The following is a 23,632-nucleotide window of genomic DNA, read 5'->3' on the forward strand; positions in this document are numbered from 1 at the left end:
CCCTTGATGTAATTCCTGGCTGTGAACATCCCTGTCTCCCTGAACCACACAATCTGTGAGACCTCGACAACTCATTTTCTTTCAGACTCCCAACGATATGTTTAATAAATGCTTCACCTGTCTAGCTGTTTCTACCGTTGCCAAGGCAACACGGTATGGAATTCCCACCCTAACCCCCTCAGACCTGCTTTCCTCCTTTAAGGTATTCCTGAAAACCTGCTTATTTGGCAATTCTTTTGATCACCTGACCTAATATCTCCAGCTGTGGCCTTATGTCACAAGTTCTCAATCATATGTCTGTGGAATTATAAACATGATAAAAAAAACTGTTGTTGATTTGCACACATTTTGTCAATTCTTCACTGTCGCTGAGTGAATAATCTATAACAGCTCTTACCCAAACACATTGTAGGAGCACCTTCACCACACGAACTGTAGCTGTACAAGGAAGTCAAACATCACCTTCTCCACAGGCAATCGGGCTTTAGCACTGATCACTGGTATCTGTGGAGGGAGAAACACATAGTTGATATTTCAGGGAGTGCAAAATGCATTATCGGGAGGGAAAATGGTGCAGAATTTGGGATTTTTAAATTTGTGTTTTACTACGTGCACCAAGTTCTGTAAAACCTCTCATCCCATACCATGAAAATTTCCTCCTCTTCCTGGTCAATATGTTTTTCCTTCCCCCTGCCCTGCACCTTCACACATTTCCAATGCCTTGGTCACAACAACACTGTGCTGTCAGTGAAGTTTATCACGTGGTTGAGTATTACCCCGCCCCTCATTCATTCTGATTGGTTGAAGGACCAACGAGCACCTCTAGCCACAGTTCCCCCACTCTTATTGGTCCTGCGCTGATATCAATAATCCGAAGCCCACTGTGGGCTGGAGCATGCTCAGTGCTTCCTGCTTTTACTGCTGTTCATCAGGTATGAGAGAGAGGGGGCTCATCCCTGTTTCTCCTGAGGTCAGACAATAACAACAACTACCTGCATTGTATGGAGCCTTTCACATTGACAAATCTCAAATGCTTCACGAATGATGGAAACGTTGATTAAAGAGAACGATTTTTAGATACATCTTTAAGGCGGAGAGAGGGAGTTAGGGAGGATATTCCAAAGGTTCGTGTCCTCGGCAGCTCCAATCGTGGAGTGATATAGGTGGGGAACAGCTCACAATGGAGACAGCTAGTGGCTAACCATAAGTTGGATTAGTGGTGCTGGAAGAGCACAGCAGAACAGGCAGCATCCAACGAGCAGCGAACGTCGATTTCGCTGCTCGTTGGATGCTGCCTGAACTGCTGTGCTCTTCCAGCACCACTAATCCACTATTTGCTTTCCAGCATCTGCAGTCATTGTGTTTACTTCATTGATGCTAACCATAAGTTAACAACCTCATGTCGTAGCCCCCTACCCCACACACCAGTTCTCACAGTCTGCCATTACACACTACCTATAGTTAGCCACTAACAGTCTCCATTAACAGCTAATCATCCTCCCCCAGACAGATTGTTATCCACTCCTTTACCCAACCGTTCTTCTCACTCTATCCCCACCTATCGTTTACTCCTTTTATCCTCCCCCCACACTAACTTCTGCACTAAAACTGACTTGTTTTCTCAGTAATATCTGTCCTGAGGAAGGGACACTGGGTCTGAAACTTTATCTGATTTCTCATCACAGATGCTGCCAGACCTGCTGAGCTTTTCCAGAACCTCCTGGTTGTTGTTTCTGATTTACATCTTCTGCAGTTCTTTTGGTTTTAATTTACCGGGAGTTTGTAATTCAGGTCCCACAGCCTCTGTCCCAGTCTCTGCTGTCTCTCCCAACCCCAAACAGTGACACGGCATCTGCACAGCTCATGGACAGGCGCTGTCTTGCTGGCCACACCCCTCATTCACTCCCATTGGCTGCAGGACCACACAACCTCTCCTATTGGTCTGGAGCTGTCGTTAATTAAGCTGGCGCCGATTGAGAGTGGTTGGTTCCTCCCTGTCTCTGCCCTGGGATGAGCTCCATCATTCACAGTGAATGGGGCTGTATCACAGAGCACAGGGGCTGGGGGCTATTCAGCCCATTGGGGCTGTATTCTCTCCCTCTGGAGATGCTGCAAGTCGGTCCCAAGTCCCCTCCCATGTGCCCACGGCCCCCCAAATCTTACCTTAAAAAGTAAAATTCCAAGTCTGTTTCAGAATACCTGCTGAATCTGTGTCGTTCAGACTGTTCCAGATGCTCAGAACTTACTGAGGAAAATAGTATTCACATTTTCACCTTGTATTATTTGCCAATTACTTGAAAGTAGTTACTAAAAATTGTGACAGTGCTAACAATTCCTCTCTCTCTCTGCAAATTCAAGACCTTGGAACCAAATCTGCACCAGGTCGAAATCACTGCTTCACCTTCTCAGCTCCAAGGATATTTATGTTTGCTTCAGCTAGCTCGCCACAAAATAGAGGAATGCATCTTAATTTATTAGGATCAAAGAAACAGACCTTCGGTCCAATTCGTCCATGCCAACGAGGAATCCTAAACGAATGGATTCCCATTTACCAGCTATTGGCCTGTATCCATCAAAACCCTTCCTATTCATGGACCCAATTGGAAGCCTTTTAAATGTTGTGATTTTTCAGCCTTCACGACTTCATCTGGTAGCCCCTCCCATACACACACCACACTCAGCTTGAAAACGTTGCCTTTTAGATCCCTTTTAAATGTTTCCCCTCTCAATTTAAACCCAGGTGCTCTAGTTTTGGACCCACCTAACCTGAGGAAATAGGACCCCCGCTGCTCACCTTATTCACACACCTCGTGATTTTATATATCTCCATGAAGTCACCTCTCAGTCTTTGACTCTCCAGAGAAAATAGCCCCAGCCTATTCAGCCTCTCCCTGTCGGCCAAATCCTCCAATCTTGGCAACGTTTTTGTAAATCTTGTCCAAACCTTTTCAAGTTTCACAACATCCTTCCCAGAACAGGAAAATTCAAACTGAAAACAGAATTCCAGAAGTGGCTTAACCAATGTCCTGTCCAGCCACAATATGACATCCCAGCTTCTGTATTCAATGCATTGACCAATAACGGAGAGCATTAATGGAGTCCCATTTGCCAGCGGTTCACCCTTATCCCTCTAAATCGTTCCTCTTCATGTACCCAATCAAATGCCTTTTAAATGCTGCTGTACTAGACTCCACCCCTTCCTCTGGCAGTTCACTCCATACTTGCAATGCCCTCAACATGAATAAGATGCCCCTTAGATCCCTTTTAAATCTTTTCCCTCTCACCTTATGCCTGTACCCTCTAGTTCTGGACCCACCGAACTTGGGAAAAAGTCCCTGACTGCTCACCTTATCCATGCCCTTCATGATTTTATAAGATCACCGCTCAGACTCCAACTCTCCAGGGAAAATAGACAGCCTATTCAGCCTTGCCCAATAAGCTCAAACCGTCCAACCCTGGCAAAATCCTTGCAAATGTTTTCTGAACCCTATCAAGTTTCTCAACGTTATTCCGAGAACAGAGAGATTGGAACTGAAAACAGAATTCCAGAAGGGCCTCAATCAGTGCCCTGTCCAGCCACAATATGACGTTACAACAGCTGCATTCAATGCATTGACCAATAACGGGGAGCATACCAAATGCTGCATTCACTCCCTTACCTACCTGTGACTCTACGTTCAAGGAACTAGGAACCTGCACTCAAAGATCTCTTTGTTCAGCAATGTTCCCCAGGACTTTACCATTAAGTGTATAAGTCCTGCCCTGATTTGCCTTTCCAAAATACAACAGCTCACATTTATCTAAATTGAACTCCGTCTGCCATTCCTTGCTCCAATGGCTCATCTGATCAAGATCCTGTTGTATTCTGAACTAACCTTCTTTATTCTACACATCCAATTTTGGTGTCTTCTGTAAACCTACTAACCATACCTCATATATTCACATTCAAGTCATTTATTTAAGGGCCCAATATCCATCCTTGCAGCACATTGCTGCTCACAGGCCTCCAGTCCGCAAAGCAACCCTCCATCATCATCCTCTGTCTCCTACCTTCAAGGCAGTTTTGTAATGGCTTGCTCTCCCTGCATTCCATGTTATCTAACCCTGCTAACCAGTCTGCTTTGTGGAACCTTGTTGAATGTTCATATAAACAACATTCACTACCTGGCTTAATCAATTTTCTTTGTCACTTCAAAACACTCACTCAAGTTAGTGAGACCCAATTGTGTATGTACAAAGCCACATTGACTCTCCCTGATCATTCCTTACCTTTCCAAACACATGGATATCCTGTCCCTCAGAATCCCTTCCAACAACTTGCCTGCCACTGACTTCAGGCTCACTGTTCTCTTGTTCCATGGCATCTCCTTACCACGTTTTTAAAAATAATGGCACCTCACCTGTCGCTATCAATGATACAAATACCTCAGGAGAGGCCCAACAATCACTTCCCTAGATTTCCAGAAAGTTCCAGGATACACCTGATCAGGTTCCAGGGCTTTATCCACCTTGATGCGATTTAAGACATCCAGTACCACCACCTCTGTAACATGGACACTTTTCAAGTTACCAGTGTTTATTTCTCCAAACTCTCGAGCTTCATATACTTCACCAATAAAAATGACGTGAAATATTTGCATATCTTTTGCACCCCCTGTGGTTCCATAGACAGCCTTGTTCAAAACCATACCCTGAGCCCATCTGCCTGACCTGTCAGGTCTCTTGCACTGAAATAAATGCAGTGTAACTGGTCCATCGCACCTCATTCTGTGACTTGCTCTTGCCTGCCTTGACAGTCTGACCTGTGAACATTACCAGCCTCAGACTCACCTCTTTTCTCACTATCCCTTTAGGATTACCCCGACTCCCTCACTGGTTTAATGCCTCCCGAGTGGCACTAGCAAATCTCCCTGCTCGTCAGGACCCCATGCTTTCACCTTCCTACGCCATTGGTACCAATGTACAATGACCTCCCACTGGTTATTTTCCCTTTTGAGAATATTCTGCTCCCTCAGAGACATCCTTGACACTGGCACCAGGGCGGCACCACCCCATTCTGATGTCTCACTGTCAGCTGCAGAAACGGCAGACTGTGCCCCTGACTAGAGAGTCCCCTCTCACCATCGATCGTGTGGAACTGGATATACTTCACATTATGTTAGAAGCCAGTCTCAGTACCAGTAACTTGGCTGTCAGTGCTACATTCCCCTGAAAGTGTATTACCACCTACATTTTCCAAAACCGTATACTTGTCTGAGATGGGGATAGCCACAGGAGACTCCTGCAGTACCAACCTACCCCTCCTAGCTTTCCTGGAGGTAACCCATCTACCTGACTGTATCTGCAGTATCCTGCATTCCTGAGACTGCCACCTATCACACCGCCCACCCCACCCCCGGCTCCTGTCAATTCTTCACTGCCTTTAATCACTCCTCCACCAATCCATACGTTCCAATAGGATTTGCAATCACACTTCCTGCAGACAATTATCAGGATCATTGAAACTCTCCCTAATCTCCCTCATCTGACAGGAACAGCACGCCACTCTACAACAGGCCATCTCTCCGCCTTAACAATCGACAGACCAAGACAAAGGCACAGTCTTACTGCTCGAAAAATACTGCCCGAGAATAACTTAATGCTTACGTTTTATATCTTAAACATTTAATCAAGAGACCCTAAGACATTAAAAAGAAATAGTCACCTGACTCACGATTGTAGATTTAATAAAATAAAACCGACTAAGATTGATATTTGAAGAGACTGAAACTCACTGAGCTGATCCCCGGCTCTGAGTACTTCCAAGGGTGAGGTCTCTCTGAGGGCAGCTGTGAAATGTCACTGTTTCTCTTCTCTGCCCACTCCATTTCCAGAGAGGTTTTTAACTTCACAACAAGTCAGCTCAGAGAGGTCACTGCTTGGTTTTATTCACTGGGGGTTGCCCTTGCTGCCCAGACCAGTATTTATTGGCCACCTTTACTTGTCTTGGAGAAAGTGGTGGTTAACCGCCTCCCTGAAATGCTGCAGTCCATGTACACCACAGTGATGTTTGGACAACAATCCCCCTCTGGCCCCACAACCCTCCCTGTCTCTGTAATCCCCCTCCAGCCTCACCACCCTCCCTGTCTCTGTAATCTCCCTCCGGCTTCAGAAATTACATGGCCGTGGCTTAAGGTTTTTATTTGGATTCATTTTTGTTTAATAACCCACCCCCCACCGAAAAATAAGTGAAATATTTCGCCCTCAAACAAATTTCTGTTGATTGACCTTTTGGAGAGGCTGACACATGAACGTTGCAGTATTTTATCTCACATTGTACACGTAGAATGATGGAACTTTATTTTAAACATTGCTAAAAAGGGAGGCAATGGCTTAATGGTATTCCTGCCAGATGAGCGATATGTACAGTGTTCCGAGGATTAGGGATAGAATCCCAACATGGCTGATGGCAGCATCGGAATTCAATACAATCTAGAATGAAAAGGCGAATGATGACCATGAAACTGTTGTTGATTGTTAGTAACCCATCTGGTTTACTAATGTCCTGTAGGGAAGGAAACGGTCATTCTCACCTGGTCTGGCCTACATGTGACTCCAGACCCACAGCAATGTGGTTAACTCTCAACTGCCCTCAGGAAAAAAATACTTTAAAAACTGTTAAAAAAATACTCCGCAGGTATCACTTAAAAACTGGCTGTTCCCATTGGGACTGTGAATTTCTGAAAGGCCTGAACTAAAACGGAGTTTCAGCTTCACCTTCTCCCTGTCTCACCCCACTCTGTTTACACCCAACTCCAAAACACTCTCATTGAGCCAAGCAGCCCTCACAGTGCAGCCCTGTCATTTTCATTGTCTGCTCACACCTACACTGCCCTCAGCCTCCTGTACTGTTCCAATGCATCTCAATGGGAGCTTAGGGACAGCACCTCATCTTTCAATTCAGCCCTTTGTAACCCCAGAGTCAACATGGACCTCAGCAGTTTCGGAATGAACAGACAGTTGTCAGAAGCTGGAACATTCCACCTGAAAAGGTAATGGAATTTTAGTCCAAAAGGATTTTTAATGGGAAGTTTACAGGTAATTAAAAATATGAAGTTTACAGGTTAACATCATGAAGTGGGTGATTGGGTCTAAATCTGAGAGTTCTTACAAAGAGACGAGGTGTCATTTGGATAAATCTGTGCTCCCTCTCAGGCTTATATCTCCTTCCTCAGCTGTAGGGCCCAGAACACAGCAGATACCCAAAGGGTGACCCAATCATGAATTTGTACATCTTTCTTCTTAACAAAAATATTGGAGATATCTTCCCACAAACAGAGCAGAGAAACCTTTCTCCTTCCACAGTTAAATGCCAATAACATTCAGATCCTGATGACCCCATTGACTGTAAAAACTTGCTTTTGAGATCCCAGCCCCAATTATTCTCATTTAATATCCTATGAAATGAATTCACAAAACAAAACTCAGTCAGTACAGGAAGAATATAAAGACACACTTTTTTCTTGGTATGTGCTTGATGTGTAAATGCCTCTTTTCAAGTTGCACGCCCCCCCCACCACCCTAGGAAGGGGACATGCACATGCGCCTCACTATACCTTACCCCCAATAAAAATGACGGCCATATCCCAGGACCTTTCACAGCCTGAGGGCCGCAGCCACTTTCCCATCTGCTGCAAACGGGGGATTAAGAGTTTCTAGTTCAGACTTTCAAACCGCACAGAGTGTAATTAAAACTTTCCAGTCGAAAGTGACTCATTATCTCCGTCTCCAAGGCCACTCTCCCCTTCCCTGTTTGTGTCTCCCACATTCACCGACGGCCGAGTTACGTGGCACTGCATCAGCAGAGTTACTGGTGACGTGTCATCCCACTGGCCACGCCCCTCATTCACTCCCATTGTTTGGATGACCAACTAGTTGCACTTGGTCCACCAGTCCCACCACCTTTTCCTATTGGTCCGAAGCTGCCATCAATCAGCTGGACCCCATTGTGAGGTCAGTGGTGGGATCCTCCCCCTGTCTGAATCAAATCCAGAAGGTGTATGGATGGTATCAATCAGGAACAACAAGCAGATGGTGCTGGGAAAGCTCAGCAGGTCTGGCAGCATCTGGGAACAAAAATCTGTCCAGTGGCCCTTCCTCAGAACCGATGGGAGCTGGGAAAATTAGAATCCTGACAGTGTGGAAACAGGCCATTCGGCCCAAAAGGTCCACAGCGTTCCTCCGAAGGGTATCCCACCCAGACCCATTCACCTACCCTATTACTGTATATTTCTCCTGACTAATGCAACTAACCTACACATCCCTGAGCATTATGGGAAATTTAGCTTGGCCAATTCAACTAACCTGCAGATCATAGGGGTTAAAGAGTAAATAATAGGCAGGGACAGAACCCAAAGAGAGACTCGAACATTTGGAAAGACAAAGGAGTGGATTACCATCTGGCTTGGGGGGGGAGGTGCATAGCTGTTAATGGAGGGGACAGGAACCTGTGTCTGGCAGCATCTCAGTGGAGGTGGCGGAAATGGCGACTGATGATCCACGTTCTGCTGCAAAAACAGACCCCGAGCTTCCAGCTGCCTGCCACTTTAACACACGAGCCTGTTCCCTGGCCAACATCTCTGTCTCATGCTTACTGCAGTGTTCCAGTGAGGCCAGAACATACCAAATGGCCCCATATTTCAAGGACTGCAATTTCCCCTCCCATGTGGTCAATACCATCCACTATATCGCCTCCACTTCCTGCACCTCTGCCTTTGAAACCCACACCTCCAATTGCAACAAGGATAGAACACCCCCCACCCCCCAAGTCCTTACCTTCCACCCAGATACAACACATCATCCTCTGCCATTTCCACCAGCTACAATCAGACCGCACCACCAGATTCTTAAGGGGTTTGACAGAATAAATACTGATCCGGGTGTCCTTGGAGAAGGAGCACGCGGGTGTCCACTGACACCCTGGAGTTGTGACTGGCCACTTGTGTGTTTCCTTCCCTTCTGGAGAGATTGGACCATTTCTGTGACTGACTGCAACCATGCAAGGACTGTTCCTGTTGCTGCTTGGGGCCTGCCTCCCTGCTGCTGCCTGGGACTTTGGAGAGGCCTGCCTCTAAGAAAAAAGAAATAAATACTGATGTGTCTGAGGGTAAATACTGAAAGGGGAGTCTGAAACCAGATTCTGAGCCAGTCACAGAATCAAGGCTTCTGCTTTGGATTCGTCAAGTTTAAAGGTAACACAGACATGGGTAAGGGTTTTTAGTAGCAATGGAGCTAGGGTGAAGAGGAGATAAGCAACGGTTTAGAGATTGGAATTCCTGGTGTTTGGGATTGTGTAGATGTCTAATAAGAAGGTCAGCTTCGCGTCAGATATAACAGCAACATTGTGAAGAGTCTAGTTCTGCTGCATAATTCCCAGTGAGAGGGAGAGGTTCAGCAGTTAGGAAAAGGAATTTGTAAGGCAATGGGTTTAACTGACAATGTTTCATTGGAGGAAATTGCACCTAATCGAGTAGTGGGAATGTGGTAAGTAATTTGATAACTGAGTAACAGTGGAGTAATGGAGAGGGATGATGGGGAGTGAGAGCTGGGCATCGTCAGTGTACATGTGAAACCCAACATGGTGCTTTTGCACAATATCACCTCCTGACAGTATGTAGGTGAGACACAGGAGGGGCCAAGGATAGATCCATGAGGGACACCAAATGCATGGAATTCAGAAAGGAAAGGGAGAGTGGAGATGGAGCAGGATTTTCCAACAATGGTGAGGTCAAATATCAGTTTTTCACAGAATGGGAGAGAAGGACCATAACCAGAAAAGACAGGACAAGGAACAATGTCTGTGAATCGGTGAGGGGGACTGATGAGGTGGAGGAGAAAAGAGAGTTGGCAAGTCTATGGTTTAGTGAGATTAGGGTAAAGGGTCAAGATGAGCTCTGATAAGGCTTGACAGGAGATGAGATTGGAGAAAAATGTAGGTTTGGACAAAAACCAGGAACACCACGTGAGGCAGTTTGACTCAGTGGGCTAGTGGGGGGGGGGAAGCAGCAGATCGGATTATCTCAGTCTTAGTGACAGAGAACCTCCATGTGCTCCAAACTCTTGTTGTTGGAGAGAAGGATGGCGGAGACAGGATGATGGACAGTGTTTCACAAAGAAACCAAACCTGGGTAAGTGATATTTAAAGTGAGTGAACAAACCTAATGTATTTAAATTTTATCCAAAATATTAAAACAAACGACTGAAGTCCTGGTTCGAATCCCATCTTGGCAGATGGTGGAATCTGAATTCAAGAAAAAATAACTGGAATTAGGAATCTCCTGATCTCCATGGAAACATTGTCAATGGCAGAAAAAACCCTCCTAACCTGACAGTGGCCCAGCCAGCTACTCACTGTATTAATCACTGCAAAGTCTTAACAAAGGAATGAAACTGGATGGACCACTCGGCATCTAAGAAGGCACTAGAAAATACAACCACAGAATCAGCCCTCTCAATGGTGCAATGTCCTCCAGACTAACATCTGGAGTTTGGTGCCAAATTGTGCCGAGCTGTCTCACAGACCAATCAAGGAACAGCCTGACATACTCATACTCATGAAATCAACCCTTACAGACAATGACCAGACACCACCATCACCATCCCGAGAGATTGAGATTGTAGTGATGGAAAAACACAACAGGTCAGGCAACATCCGAGGAGAAGGAGAATCGACATTTCGAGCCTAAGCCCGTTATCAGCCTGACCTGCTGTGCTTTTCCAGCACCAGACTCTTGACTCTGACCTCCAGCATCTGCAGTCTTCACTTTCTCCTGAAATCTCTGGATATGTCCTGCCCCACCAGCAGGACAGACCAGGCAGAGGTCATGGCACAAGACAGGGAGGATTTGCCCTTGGAGTACTCAGCATGGACTCCGGACACCAGGAAATCTCATGGCTCCTGCTGATTACCACGTACTGTCCTCCCTTGGCTGATGGATCAGTTCTTCTTCATGTTGAACAACATTTGAAGGAAGCACTGAGGAAGTAAAATGGTGTCAAACGTACTCTGGGTACAGGATTTCAATGTCCACTATCGAGACGAGCTCTGCAACAGAATTACTGACTGAGGTGGTCAGGTCCTAAAGGGTATAGCTGCTCAACTGAGTCTACAGCGGGTGGTGAGGGAACCAACAAGAGGGAAAAACAAGAGTGATCTCATTGTTATGAATTGACCAGCTGCAGATCCATCTGTCCATGACAGTATCAGTACGAGCGACCATCACACATTCCTTTTGGAAACACAAGTCTGAGCTTAAGGTTGAGAAAAACCTCCATCGCGTTGAGTAGCACTATCACCGTTCTAAATGGGACAGACTCTGAAGAGATATAGGATCTCAAACTCGGTATCTCTGAGGCACTGTGGGACATCAACAGCAGCAGAACTGTACTCCAGCACAATCTGTAATCTCATGGGTTTGCAAATCCCGCTCTCACCCATCACAATGGACAGGAAAGGAGGGCATGCCATGAGCAGCACCAGGCAGACTTAAAAATGAAGTGCCAAACTGGTGAATCTACCAAACAGGACCATCTGCATTTCAAACAGCATCAGCAGCAAGCAACAGAGCTAAGTGATCCTACATCCAGTGGAACCGATCGGAGCTCTGCAGTTCTGCCACACCCAGTTGTGAACGGTGATGGACAATTAAACAACTCACTGAAGGAAGCATCACAGATATCCCCACCCTTACTGATGGAGGGGCCTCACACACCCATGCACCAGATAAGACAACAGCATTTGCAGCAATCTGCATCCAGAAGTGCAAAGTGTGATGATCCATCTCAGCCTTCTCCAGTGGTTTCTAACATCACAGATGTGAGTTTAAGCCAGTTCGGTTGAGTTTGAATAACATCAAGAAATGGTTAAGTCGTGCAAAGGCTATGGGCCCTGCAAATATTCTGGCAATAACACTGATATCTTGTGCTCCTGAACTTGCCACCCACCAAGCCGAGTACCACTCCAGCACTGGCATCGACCAACAATGTGGAACATTGCCCAGGGATGTTCAACACAAAAAAACACAGGGCAATCCAACCCAGGCAATTTCCATCTATCAGTCCACACTCGATCAGCAGTAAAGTGATGGAAAATGTTATCAACAGGGCTATCAAGCAGCAGCTACTCAGCAACAGCCAGCTGAGTGACACTCATTTTAGGCTCCACCAGGGCCACTCAGCTCCCGATTGTGTTACCGCCCTGATTCACAATCTGACAACCAGCTGAATCCCAGAGGCGAGGTGAGGGTGACAGCCCAGTCCCACTCTAAGGCCACTAAGCTGATTCCACCCTTGTCTCAGCTCATATACTCTCATCCATCTTGTCATATCTCCAGACTTCATTATCCAAACATACTCCTGGCCAGCTTCCCACATTCAACCTCCCTGTAATCTCAAGAAAAACTAAATCTCTGTTGCCCAAGTACTCCCTTGTACCAGAACTTGTTGATCCATCAAAAGGCTGCTATTCATAATCAAGAACATAGAGCTACAGCGATGTATAGCTTGGAAACAGACCCTTCAATCCAACCCGTCCATGCCGACCAGATATTCCAACCCAATCTAGTCTCACCTGCCAGCATCCGGCCCACATCCCTCAATTTAAAATTCTCACTCTTGATTTAATTCCTGGTTGTGATCATCCCTAGCTCACTGCGTCACACACCCTTTGAGACCTCGACAACCCATTCTGTTCGAGACTCCCAATGATCTGTTAATTCATTACTTCACCAGTGTGGCTGCTTTCACAGTTGCCAAAGCAACACGTTCTGAAATTCACAGCCAAAACCTCTCAGGTGTGCTTTCCTCCTTTAAGACATTTCTCAAAACCTGCTTATTTGGCAATGCTTTTGGTCACCTGACCTAATATCACCAACTCTGGCCTTATGTTTAAAATTCTAAATAATATTTTTGTGGAATTATAAGCATGACAATAAAAATATGAACTGTTGTTGATTTGGACATTACCTTCAGATCTTTACTGTTGCTGAATGAATACTCTGTAATGTCTCTTACCCAACCACATTGTGGGAGCACCTTCACCACACAAACTGCAGCTGTACAAGAAAGTCAAACATCACCCTCTCCCAGGCAACAGGGATTTGGCATTTATCACTAGTATCTGTGGAAGGAGAAACACAGTTGATGTTTCAAGGAGTGCAAAATGGATTACAGGGAATGAAAACGGTGCAGAATGAGATAGTCAGAAATGGAAGGAAGATACACTTGCTTATTGGAAAAAGGAATTCTCGACCATTAAAGATTTTCCGGAAAATATTGATAAGCAGCACATGGTCAGGGGCTGGGCGGCAGTGAAAAATTAACTTACAAAAATGTCTGTAACAATAATAGTAAAAAACCAAACAGACCAAAAATACACCCATTGTTCAAGATTGAGGAAGCTAGATATTGACAAAGTGGTCATGAGGGAACCCAGAGATGAAGCAGAGCAGTATAAGCTGTTATGATCCCACAGTCATAGAGATGTATAGCACCGACACAGACCCTTCGGTCTAACTCATCCTTGCCAAACAGGTATCCGAACCTAGTCTATTCCCATTTGCCAGCACTTGGCCTATATCCCTGTAAACGCTTCCTAAACATATCATATGTCTAGTTAGATGCCTTTAACATGTTTTAATTGTACGAGCCTCCATCACTTCCTCTGGCAGCTCATTCCACCCACTGCATGAAAGAGTTGTCCTTTAGGCCCCTTTGAAATTTTCTCCGTTCACCCTAAAGCAATGCCCTCTAATTCTGGACACCACCACTCCAGGGAAAACACCTTGTTCATTTACTCCAATCATGCCCCTCATGATTGTATAAATCTCTATAACATCACTGCTCAGCCTATGGCACTCCAGGGAAAACAGCCCCAGCCTTTTATGCCTCACCCTGTAGCTCAAATCCTCCAACCCTAACAACATCCTTGTAAGTCTTTTATGAAACCTTTCAAGTTTCACAGCACCCTTCTGATAGGAGGTAGGCCAGAATTGCACACAATATTCCAAAAGTGACCTAACGAATGTCCTGTATAGTAACATGACCTCCCACATCCTATACTCAATGCTCGAATCAATAAAGGAAAATATACTAAACACCTTCTTCAGCATCCTATCCTTGACTTGCAAGGACTATGAACCTTCAGTCCAAGGTCTCTTTGTTCCGCAAACATCTCCAGGGCCTTGTCATTCAGTGTATAAGTCCTGCCCTGATTTGGTTTTCCAAAATGCAGCACCTCACATTTATCTAAATTATACCCCATCTGACCAATATCTCATTGTAATCTGAGGTAACGTTCTTGATTATCCACAACACCTCCAATTTTGTATGACCTGCAAACTCATTTACGATACCAAATCATTTAAATGAATGACGAAACAAATCCAGAAATAAACATCCATTTCTCTGAGATTGAATGTGCTCTGTGTAAATCCTGCCCAATGACTCTGTACCAGAGAAAGGCTGCACAAGAACCTAGCTGCACCTTGCCCCCTACAAAGCTGGTGGCTCCGCATGTTTCCAGTGAATTCTTGCCCCAAATAAAGATGGTGGCGCGCACCCATGCCTGCAGCCACACTGAGGCAATTCCCTGTTTACTGAAAACACAAGACTGTGATGTTCAAATTTGTGTTTTCCGATGAGCACATTTTGTTTGTAAAACCTCTCCGCTCATACAAAATCTCTCTCACCTCCTGCGGTTCCACAGACAGCCTTGATTTGCGGTTACCTATTCTCTGCCTGGTTACTCATTTGTCCTTAGTGTATTTGTACAATCACCTTTGATTCTCCTTAAACCTATTTCCTAAAGCTATCTCATGTCCCCTTTTTGCCCTCCTGGTTTACCTCGAGTATACTCCTACTGCCCCTATACTCCTCTAGGGATTCACACAAAAACAGCTCTGTACCTGCCATACGCCTACTTCATTTTCTTGACCAGGCCCTCAATTTCTTTCAACAGGCGGCATTCTCTACACCTACCAGCCTTGGCCTTAACAGGAACATTCTATCTATATACTCTCATTGTCGCAGGCCTATGGAGGCAATGGCAGATGAGGATACAGAAGCAATCATTCCCAGTAAAGAGGTAATGTTGGGAAAGATAACAGCCTAAAGGTAGATGGGTATCCAGGCTCTGATGGAATGCATCCCAGGGACTAAAGGAGATGGCGGCGGGGGGCGGGGGGGGGTGGAGAATAACAAATAGACTCGTGAAAATTCACTAAAAGTTGGTGGATTCTGGAATGGTTTTGACAGACTGGAAGCTGCAAATGTGGTGCCACTATTTTTCAAAAGGACCCGTTAGCTTAACATCTGTAGTGGAGAAAATGCTTGAACCTCTCAAGGAAGTAGTGGTGAGATATCTGGGTAGAAATTGTCTCATTGAGCAGACACAGCATGGATTCAGGAAAGACAGGTCATGTAGAACACATTTACTGGAATTATTTGAGGATACGACGAGTGCGTTAGACAAGGCAGACTCAGTGGATGTGGTGTACCTGGATTTCCAGAAGGTATCCGATAAGTTGCCACACAAAAAGCTGCTGAATAAGGTAAAGATGCACAGCATTATTGGTAATGTATTATCATAGATACAGGATCGGTTAACCAGCAAAAAATAAAGAATGGGGATAAATGGGTGTTTGGATTAGTGTTGGCACTTTACACAAATGTTTTGGAGTTGAGGACCAAGTGTACCGTGTCAGAGTTCACATTTGATACAAAGATGAGGTAGAGCAATGTCTGCAGAGGCCACTGTCAGTCTGCACAGGGATACAGATAGGTTAAGTGAATGATCTGGCAGATGGAGTTCAATGTTGGGAAATGTGAGGTCATCCATTTTGGTCGTACGAACAGAAAACTGGATGATGAAATGGTGAAATCTTGCAGCATTCTGCTGTGCAGAGAGAGCTGGGTGGCCTTGTGCATGAATCTCAGGAAGTTGGTTTGCAGGTGCAGCAGGTAATTATGGCAGTGAAGGGAATATTGTCCTTCATTGCTAGAGGTATGGTTATGCTGCAGCTGTACAGGATGCTGGTGAGGCCACACCTGGAGTACTGTGTCCAGGTTTGGTCCCCTTACATTAGCAAGGATGCACTGGCACAGGAGGTTCACTAGTTTGAGTTGGGAGTTGAGAGGGTTGGTGTATGTGGAGAGATTGAGAAAACTGGTTCTATAATCATTGTAATTTAGAGGAATGGGAGGTTGGATAGGAAAAAATAAAATTATGAAGGGAGTAGATAAGATAGAAGCAGGGAGGCTATTTCCACTGGGGTCGGTTCAAACTACAGAGCATTACCTCAAAATAAGGGGGAGCAGATTTAGGACTGAGTTCAGGAGGAGCTTCTTCAGCTAAAGGGTTGTGAATCTGTGGAATTCCCTGCCGAGTGCAGCATTTGACGTTATCAACTTGAATGCTTTTAAGGCAAAATGTAGATTTGTGAACAGGAAAGGAATTAAGGGTTATGGTGAGAGAGCAGGAATGTGGAGCTGAGGCCATGAAAAGATCAGCCCTGATCTTATTGAATGGTAGAGCAGGCTTGAGGGGCCAGATGAAAGTTCTTACCTTGTGCCATCAAAATTGGCCTTTGTCCAATTCAGAACCTTAACTTTTCAATCTGGTCTATTATTTTCTGTAAATATTTTAAAAATAGAATTATCAGAGAATCCCAACAGTGTGGAAACAGGTCATTCAGCCCATCACATTGATACTGACCCTGAAAGCCTCTTAACCTGCCCCTGTAACATTGCATTTCCCAGAGCCTGCACATCCCTGAACATTACGGGCAATTCAGCCTGGATAATCCACCCAACCTGCACATCTTTGGACTGTGGGAGGAAACCAGAGGGCCCAGACGAAATCCATGCAGAAAACCCCAATAAGGTGATCATCCCATTCTCATTTCCCAGTTCCACCTAAATAACTTCACTGACCATACTCCCAGGAATATCCTCCCTAAGCAAAAACATAATGCTATTTCGAATCAAAAATGCCACTCCGCCTCCTCTCTTGTCCCCCTTCCTATCCTTGCTATAGCATCTATACCTTGGAACATTAAGCTGCCAGGCCTATCCATCCCTGAGTGATGCCTCTGTAATTGCTATAATATCCCAGTGCCATGTTCAAAACCATACCCTGAGCTCATCTGCTTTCCCTGTCAGGCGTCTTCTATTGAAGTAAATGCAGTGCAACTGCTCAGTCCGTCTTCATTCTGTTCCTTGCCCTTGCCTGCCTTGACTATTTGACTTCTGAACTGTACCAGCCTCAGACATACCTCTATTCTCACTACCTTCTTGGGTTTATACCCACTCCCTCACTGGTTTAATGCCTCCCGAGTATCACCAGCCAGTCTCCCTGCCTAGATATTAGACACCTTCCAATTGAGGTACAATCCATCCTTCTTATGCAGGTCAACTCTACTCCAGAGGAGATCATAATGATCCAAAAAACGTGAATCCTTTTCCCCTGCACCAGCTCCTTAGCCACCGATCCAGCACCACCTCCTCCTCTGTAATATGGACATTTTTCAAGATGACACCATTTATTTCCCCACATTCTATATCTCCCATGTACTTCTTCACAGTAAACACTAATGCAAAATACTTGTTTCCTATCTCACCCATCGCCTGCAGCTCCACACAATGGCTGCCTTGCTGATCTTTGAGGGTCTCTATTTTCTCCCTAGTTAGCCTTTTTTTTTCCCATGTATTTACAAAAGCCCTTCGGATTATCCTTAACCCTATTTGCCAAAGCTATCTCACGGCCCTTTTTTGCCTCCTGATTTCTCTTTTAATTATACTCCTACTGCCTTTATACTCAAAAAAATGTTTTGATTGGAATAAATGCAAAATATAACATCCTGACAAAACAAACGAGGGCAGGACTTACACTCAATAAAAGTAGAGCCTTGAGTAGTGATATGGGAACAAAGCGACCGAGGGCTTCAGGTCTTTGAAATTTGTGTTACATGTTGACAGGGTGGTTAAGAAAGTGCTTAGCACACTTACCTTCATTGTTCAGACCTTTGAGTCCAGGAGTTGGGACGTTATGTTGAGGATGTACAGGACGTTGGGGAGGCCTCTTCTGGAATACTCTGTCCAGTTCAGGTGGTGCTGTTATAGGAAGGATATTAAATTGGAGCAGGTTCAGAAGAGATTTACCAGGATGTTGCCATGAATGGAGGGATTGTGTTCTAAGGAGAGGCTGGATAGGCTGGGAATTTTTTTCACTGGCGTGCACGAGGTTGAGGGGTCACCTTATTACAGGTTGACAAAATCAGAAAGTGTTTTGCTGGGGGGGAGGGGGGGGGGGGATTCAAAACTGTGCTGCATTCATTTTGAGAAGAAATTAGAAAGATTTCAGAAAAGACATTAGGGTTTTTAAAAAAATTATACATGTGAAATGAACTTCCAGAGGAAGTGGTAGCTGTGAATACAATTACAATATTTAAAAGACATTCAGATAAGTACATAACTAGGAAATATTTGGATGGATGTGGACCAAGCGGAGGCAGGTACAATTAGTTCAGTTTGGAATTATGGTTGGCATGGACTGGTTGGACACAGGGCCTGTTTCCTTGCTGTATAACATTATGACTCTAATCCTCACTAACTCTAAATTCCTCCATCCTCAACTCTCCCGATCACTGTCACCTCATCCAGCCTCACAACTCTTCTTTATTTATATAATTCTTCACCAGCCACAGAACGCTCCCTATCTCATGTCCTCCAGTTTCTCAGATCTCTGTGATATGTGCCTTTCTTTCGTTCCAGCCTTGAGGATGCCCTCATTCACTCCGATTGGTTGGAGGACAAACTGGTACGACCTGGTCCTCCAGTACTGCCCTCTGCCCCCTATTGGCCTGCGCTGATATCAATCATTCGGGGCCCATTGTGAGGTGAGTGGTGGGATCCTCCCTCTCTCTGCCCTGGGATGAGCTTCAACATTCACAGTCAATGGGGGCAGTATCACAGAGCACAGGGGCTGGGGCTATTCAGCCCATTTGGGATGTACCCTCTTCCTCTGGAGATGCTGCAAATCTGTCCCAATTCCCTTCCCCTTTGCCTATAGCCCCCCAAATCTTCCCTTAAAAAGTAAAATTCCAAATCTGTTTATGAATAACTGCTGAGTCTGTGTCCAGCTGCCATTCAGACTGTTCCAGATACTCAGAACTTACTGAATAATGTTCACATATTCACATTATTTGCCAATTACCTGAAAACATTTACTAAAATTGTGAAATTGTTAACAATTCCCCTCACTCTGCAGATTAGATATCCTAGAAACAAATTTGCACCTGGTCAAAATCACTGCTTAACCTTCTCAGCTCCAAGGACAATTATCTGTGCTTCTGCTACCTCTCCACAAAAGAGGAACACATCTTATTTTCATTTATTAGTGTCATAGAGATGTACAGCACAGAAACAGACCTTTGGTCCAATTTGTCCATGACAACGAGGAATCCTCAACAAACGGAGTCCCATTTGCCAGCTATTGGTCCGTATCATTGGAAACTCTTCTTATTCACGTACCCAATCGGATGCCTTTCAAATGTTGTAATTGTATCAGCCTCCACTACTTCATCCGGCAGCTCATTCCACACATACACCACACACAGCTTGAAAACTTTGCCCCTTAGATCCATTTTAAATCCTTGCCCTCTCAACTTTAGTCCACGTGATCTTGTTTTGAACCCACCTAACTGGGGGGAAAAGACCCTGGCTGTTCACCTTATCCATGCCCTTCATGACTTTATCGATCTCCATGAAGTCACCTCTCAGTCTTTGCCTCTCCAGGGAAATTAACCCTGGCCTATTCACCCTCTCCCTGTAGCCCAAATCCTCCAACCCGAGCAAAGTCTTTGAAAATCTTGTCTGAACTCTTTCAAGATTCACAACATCCTTTCCAGAACAGGGAATTTCGAACTTAAAACATAATTCCTGAAATGGCTTAATCAATGTCCTGTCCAACCAGAATTTGACGTCCCAGCTTCTGAACTCAATGCATTGACCAATAAATATAAGCATAACAAACACCACCTTCACTAGTCTGCCTACCTTCGACTCTACTTTCAAGGAACAATGAACCTGCACTCCATGGTCTCTATGTTCAGCAACATTCCCAAGGACTTTACCATTAAGTGTACAAGACCTGCTCTGATTTGCCTTTCCAAATTCCAACAGCTTACATTTGTCTAAATTGAACCCAGTCTGCCATTCCTCGCTCCAATGGCCCATCTGGTCAAGATACTGTTGCATTCTGAACTAACCTTCTTCATTGTCCACTACACCTCCAATTTTGGTGTCTTCTGTAAACCCACTGATCATATCTCATACATTCACATCCAAGTCATTTATTTAAGGACCTAATACCCATTCCTGCAGGACAATGCTGCTCACAGGCCTCCAGTCCGCAAAGCAACCCTCCATCACCACCCTCTGCCTCCTACCTTCAAGCCAGTTTTGTATCCAAATGGCTAGTTCTCCCAACATTCCATGTTATCTAACTTTGCTAACGAGTCTGCTATGTGGAACATCGTTCAGTGTCCATATAGACAACGTCCACAGTCTGCCTTCATTAATCATCTTTGTCACATCTTCAAAGAAACTCAATCAAGTTAGAGAGAGAGAATTTCCCACACACAAAGCCATGTTGACGAGCCCTAATCAATCCTCGTCTTTCCAGATACATGTAAATCCAGTCCCTCAGAATCCCTTCCAACAACTTACCTACCACGGACGTTAGGTTGACTGTTCTCTTGTTCCCTGGCCTTTCCTTACCACCTTTTTAAAATAATGGCACCCATCTTCCAGCACCTCACCTGTCACAAACAATGATATAAATACCTTAGGGAGGGGCACTGCCAACACCTTCCTAGCTTTCCACAAATTTCTGGAATACACCTGATCAGGTTCCAGGGATTTATCCACCTTGCTACTGTTTAAGACATCCAGTACTTCCTCCTCTGTAATATAGACACTTTTCAAATTATCACTATTTATTTCTCCAAACTCTCTAGAATAGAATAGCATAGTATTTCTCCCACCTCCTGTTGTTCCATAGATGGTCTTGTTGATCTTTAAGGGGTCCTATTCTGTGTCTGGTTATTATTTTATCCTTAAATTATTTGTAGAATCTCTTTGGATTCTCCTTAAACTATGTCCTAGAGATATTTCAAGTCCCCTTTTTGCTCTCCTGATTACCCTCGAGTATATTCCTGTAAAAATGTGATCCTGCACTCTCAATTCCGCCGCCTCTGCCATATCTGCTCCCAGGAGAAGCAATTCCACTCCAGGACATCCCAGAAAGGTTTCCTCTTTCAAGGACCGCATTTCCCTCCCACTTGATCAACAATGCACTCCAACGCATATCCTCCACTTCCTGTACCTCCAACTTCCCCCCCCCCCACCCCTCCAACAACAATAAGAATATAATCCCCCACTCCTCACCTGCCACCCACTAATCTCCAGTAACCTCTGCTATGTCCGCTACCTACAGTCAGACCCCACCACCAGGGATATATCTCCCTCCCCAGCCCTTTCTATCTTCCACAGAGACCATGGGATCTTTGGTGCTGATGTGCTGCCCCACGGATACCTCAGTCACTCACCCTGCCAAATGACCGAGTGAGATTATCACTAGATGGATAATCCAGACACCCAGATAATGTTCTGGGGCCCAGGGTTTGGATCCCATCACAGCAGACAGTGGACTGTGAATTCAATAAAAATTTGGAATTAAGAATCTATTAAAGACCATGAATCCATTGTTGATTATTGCGAAAAGCAAAACTCATCAGATTCACTAATATCCTTCAGGGAAGGAATCTGCCATCCTTACCTGGTCTGGCCTACATGTGACTCCAGACCCACAGCAATGTGGTTGACTCTTTACTGCCCTTTGGGCCCAGCCAGTGACACCCTCATCCTGTGAATGAATAGCAAAGAAGGTCAAGTCTTGGAAACAACCATACTGTTCTTACGGATAAGTGATCTCTTAGTAAATTTGCTTCTCAACTCCCTGCTGACTATTGGGGAAGTGGGGGGCAGTCAACATTACCATCCCAATAAGGAGATCATCCCTTTCTTATTTCTCAGTTACACCTGTATAACCTGCCTGGATGTACTCCCAGGAATACCCTCTTGAAGCTCAGCTGTAATGTTATCCCTTATCAAAAATACCTCTCCCCCTGCTCTGTTGCCCCCTTTCTAACTTTGCTATAGCATCTATACAGTGGAACATTAAGCTGCTGGTCCTATCCATCATTAAGTCATGCCTCTGTAATTGCTACAATATCGCAGTGCGATGTTCAAAACCATACCCTGAGCTCCTCTGCCCGACCTATCGGGCCTCCTGCATTGAAATAAATGCAGTGAAACTGCTCATTCTGTGCCTTGCCCTTGTCTGCCTTGACTGTTTGACGTCTGAACTGTACCAGCGTCGGACCGAGCTCTTCCCTCACTCTCTCTCTAGGTTTACCCACATTCCTTCACTGGGTTAATGCCTCCTGAATAGCACTAGCCACTGTTCCCTTCCAGTGCCAGTACAATCCATCCTTCTGATGGAGGGCAATTCTACCCCACAAGAGATTCCAATGATCCAATAATGTGAACTCTTCTATTCCTATGTCATTGATACCAATAAACAACAGCCTCTCCTCAAAATGGTTATTCTCCCCTTTAAGAATATTGTGCTCCCTCTCTGAGGCATCCTTATACAAAAATTACACATTCGAATAATAAGCCTTACACTCATCAGGTCAGCATAAAAGGATTACATGACACATTGAAGGTTTGGGGAGACCTTTTGAGAGAATGCGATGATTCAAAGGAGAATCTTAAAGCAGCAAATGGGATTGATCTGGAACACAATACTCACACACACAATGCGAATATCCATATCCTGATATACTGAGTAATTCAATTAGAGTTTAGCAGAATATTTACTGAGATTACCATCTGAATGTCCACCTGTAATATCCTGTAATACAAGTTTATAAAATCTATCACTATCAGTTCAAGTTAGAAACTCACACCATCCCCTCCTCGTGGCCCAGGATTACTGTACATATTACCCTTGAGGACATCAGCAGTCAACTCAGAGGGAAATCTGTGGGTTTCTAGGAGATTCCAACTTGAGATCTCATGTGACTGAACACAGCAGTTCTTTGACACATTGGAGAAAATCATCCAAGCGTCAGGGAGATATGGGGAACAAGAATGACTTTCTTTTCTTTCATTCCGTGCTGCCGCTCTGCCTCATCAATAAGACATGGGTGTGAAAGGCTAATGCCTAACGATGGGCAAGTTGTCTCCATCCTGACCAATGGGTAGGAAGATCCTCCCAATCACTCCAAAGCGTATCCCTAAAAAGATAGCAACTCTGTCTGCTTCCCACTGCCCAGTGCTCCCAGTAAATGTTTGGAAGAATGGGAAGGGGGGATATCTCCTAGAAAAGGCATAACTGTAGAGGTCTAAGAGGGTTATGAAAATAGAGAGATGCACAGGAGAAAGAGGCAACAAATTGCCAGATGGGGTGTAACTTGGGAAAAATAGGAAATTGATCATTTTGGAGGAGATAATAAAAGAACAAAGTACT

At 44.9% G+C, this 23,632-nt stretch overlaps 1 long non-coding RNA gene across 5 annotated transcripts in view; it reads right to left on the reverse strand.

Annotated features, from left to right (window-relative positions):
* Positions 1-23,632, reverse strand: part of LOC140470862 (uncharacterized) — a 1,231,916-nt gene that overhangs the window by 27,663 nt on the left and 1,180,621 nt on the right. The window contains exons 9-14 of one of the 5 annotated variants that reach the window (XR_011956764.1): positions 21,875-21,961; positions 18,043-18,147; positions 16,601-16,667; positions 13,051-13,156; positions 10,197-10,279; positions 398-504 (exon numbers count right to left, since the gene is read on the reverse strand). This is a non-coding gene — a long non-coding RNA (uncharacterized lncRNA). Of the gene's footprint in view, positions 1-397; positions 505-10,196; positions 10,280-13,002; positions 13,157-16,600; positions 16,668-18,042; positions 18,148-21,874; positions 21,962-23,632 lie in introns of all 5 variants that reach the window. The other 4 variants (XR_011956765.1, XR_011956766.1, XR_011956767.1 and 1 more) reach the window with 4 other exon arrangements.

The sequence above is a fragment of the Chiloscyllium punctatum genome, chromosome 52 (genome assembly GCF_047496795.1).
Source record: "Chiloscyllium punctatum isolate Juve2018m chromosome 52, sChiPun1.3, whole genome shotgun sequence".
Classification (NCBI taxonomy): Eukaryota; Metazoa; Chordata; class Chondrichthyes; order Orectolobiformes; family Hemiscylliidae; genus Chiloscyllium; species Chiloscyllium punctatum.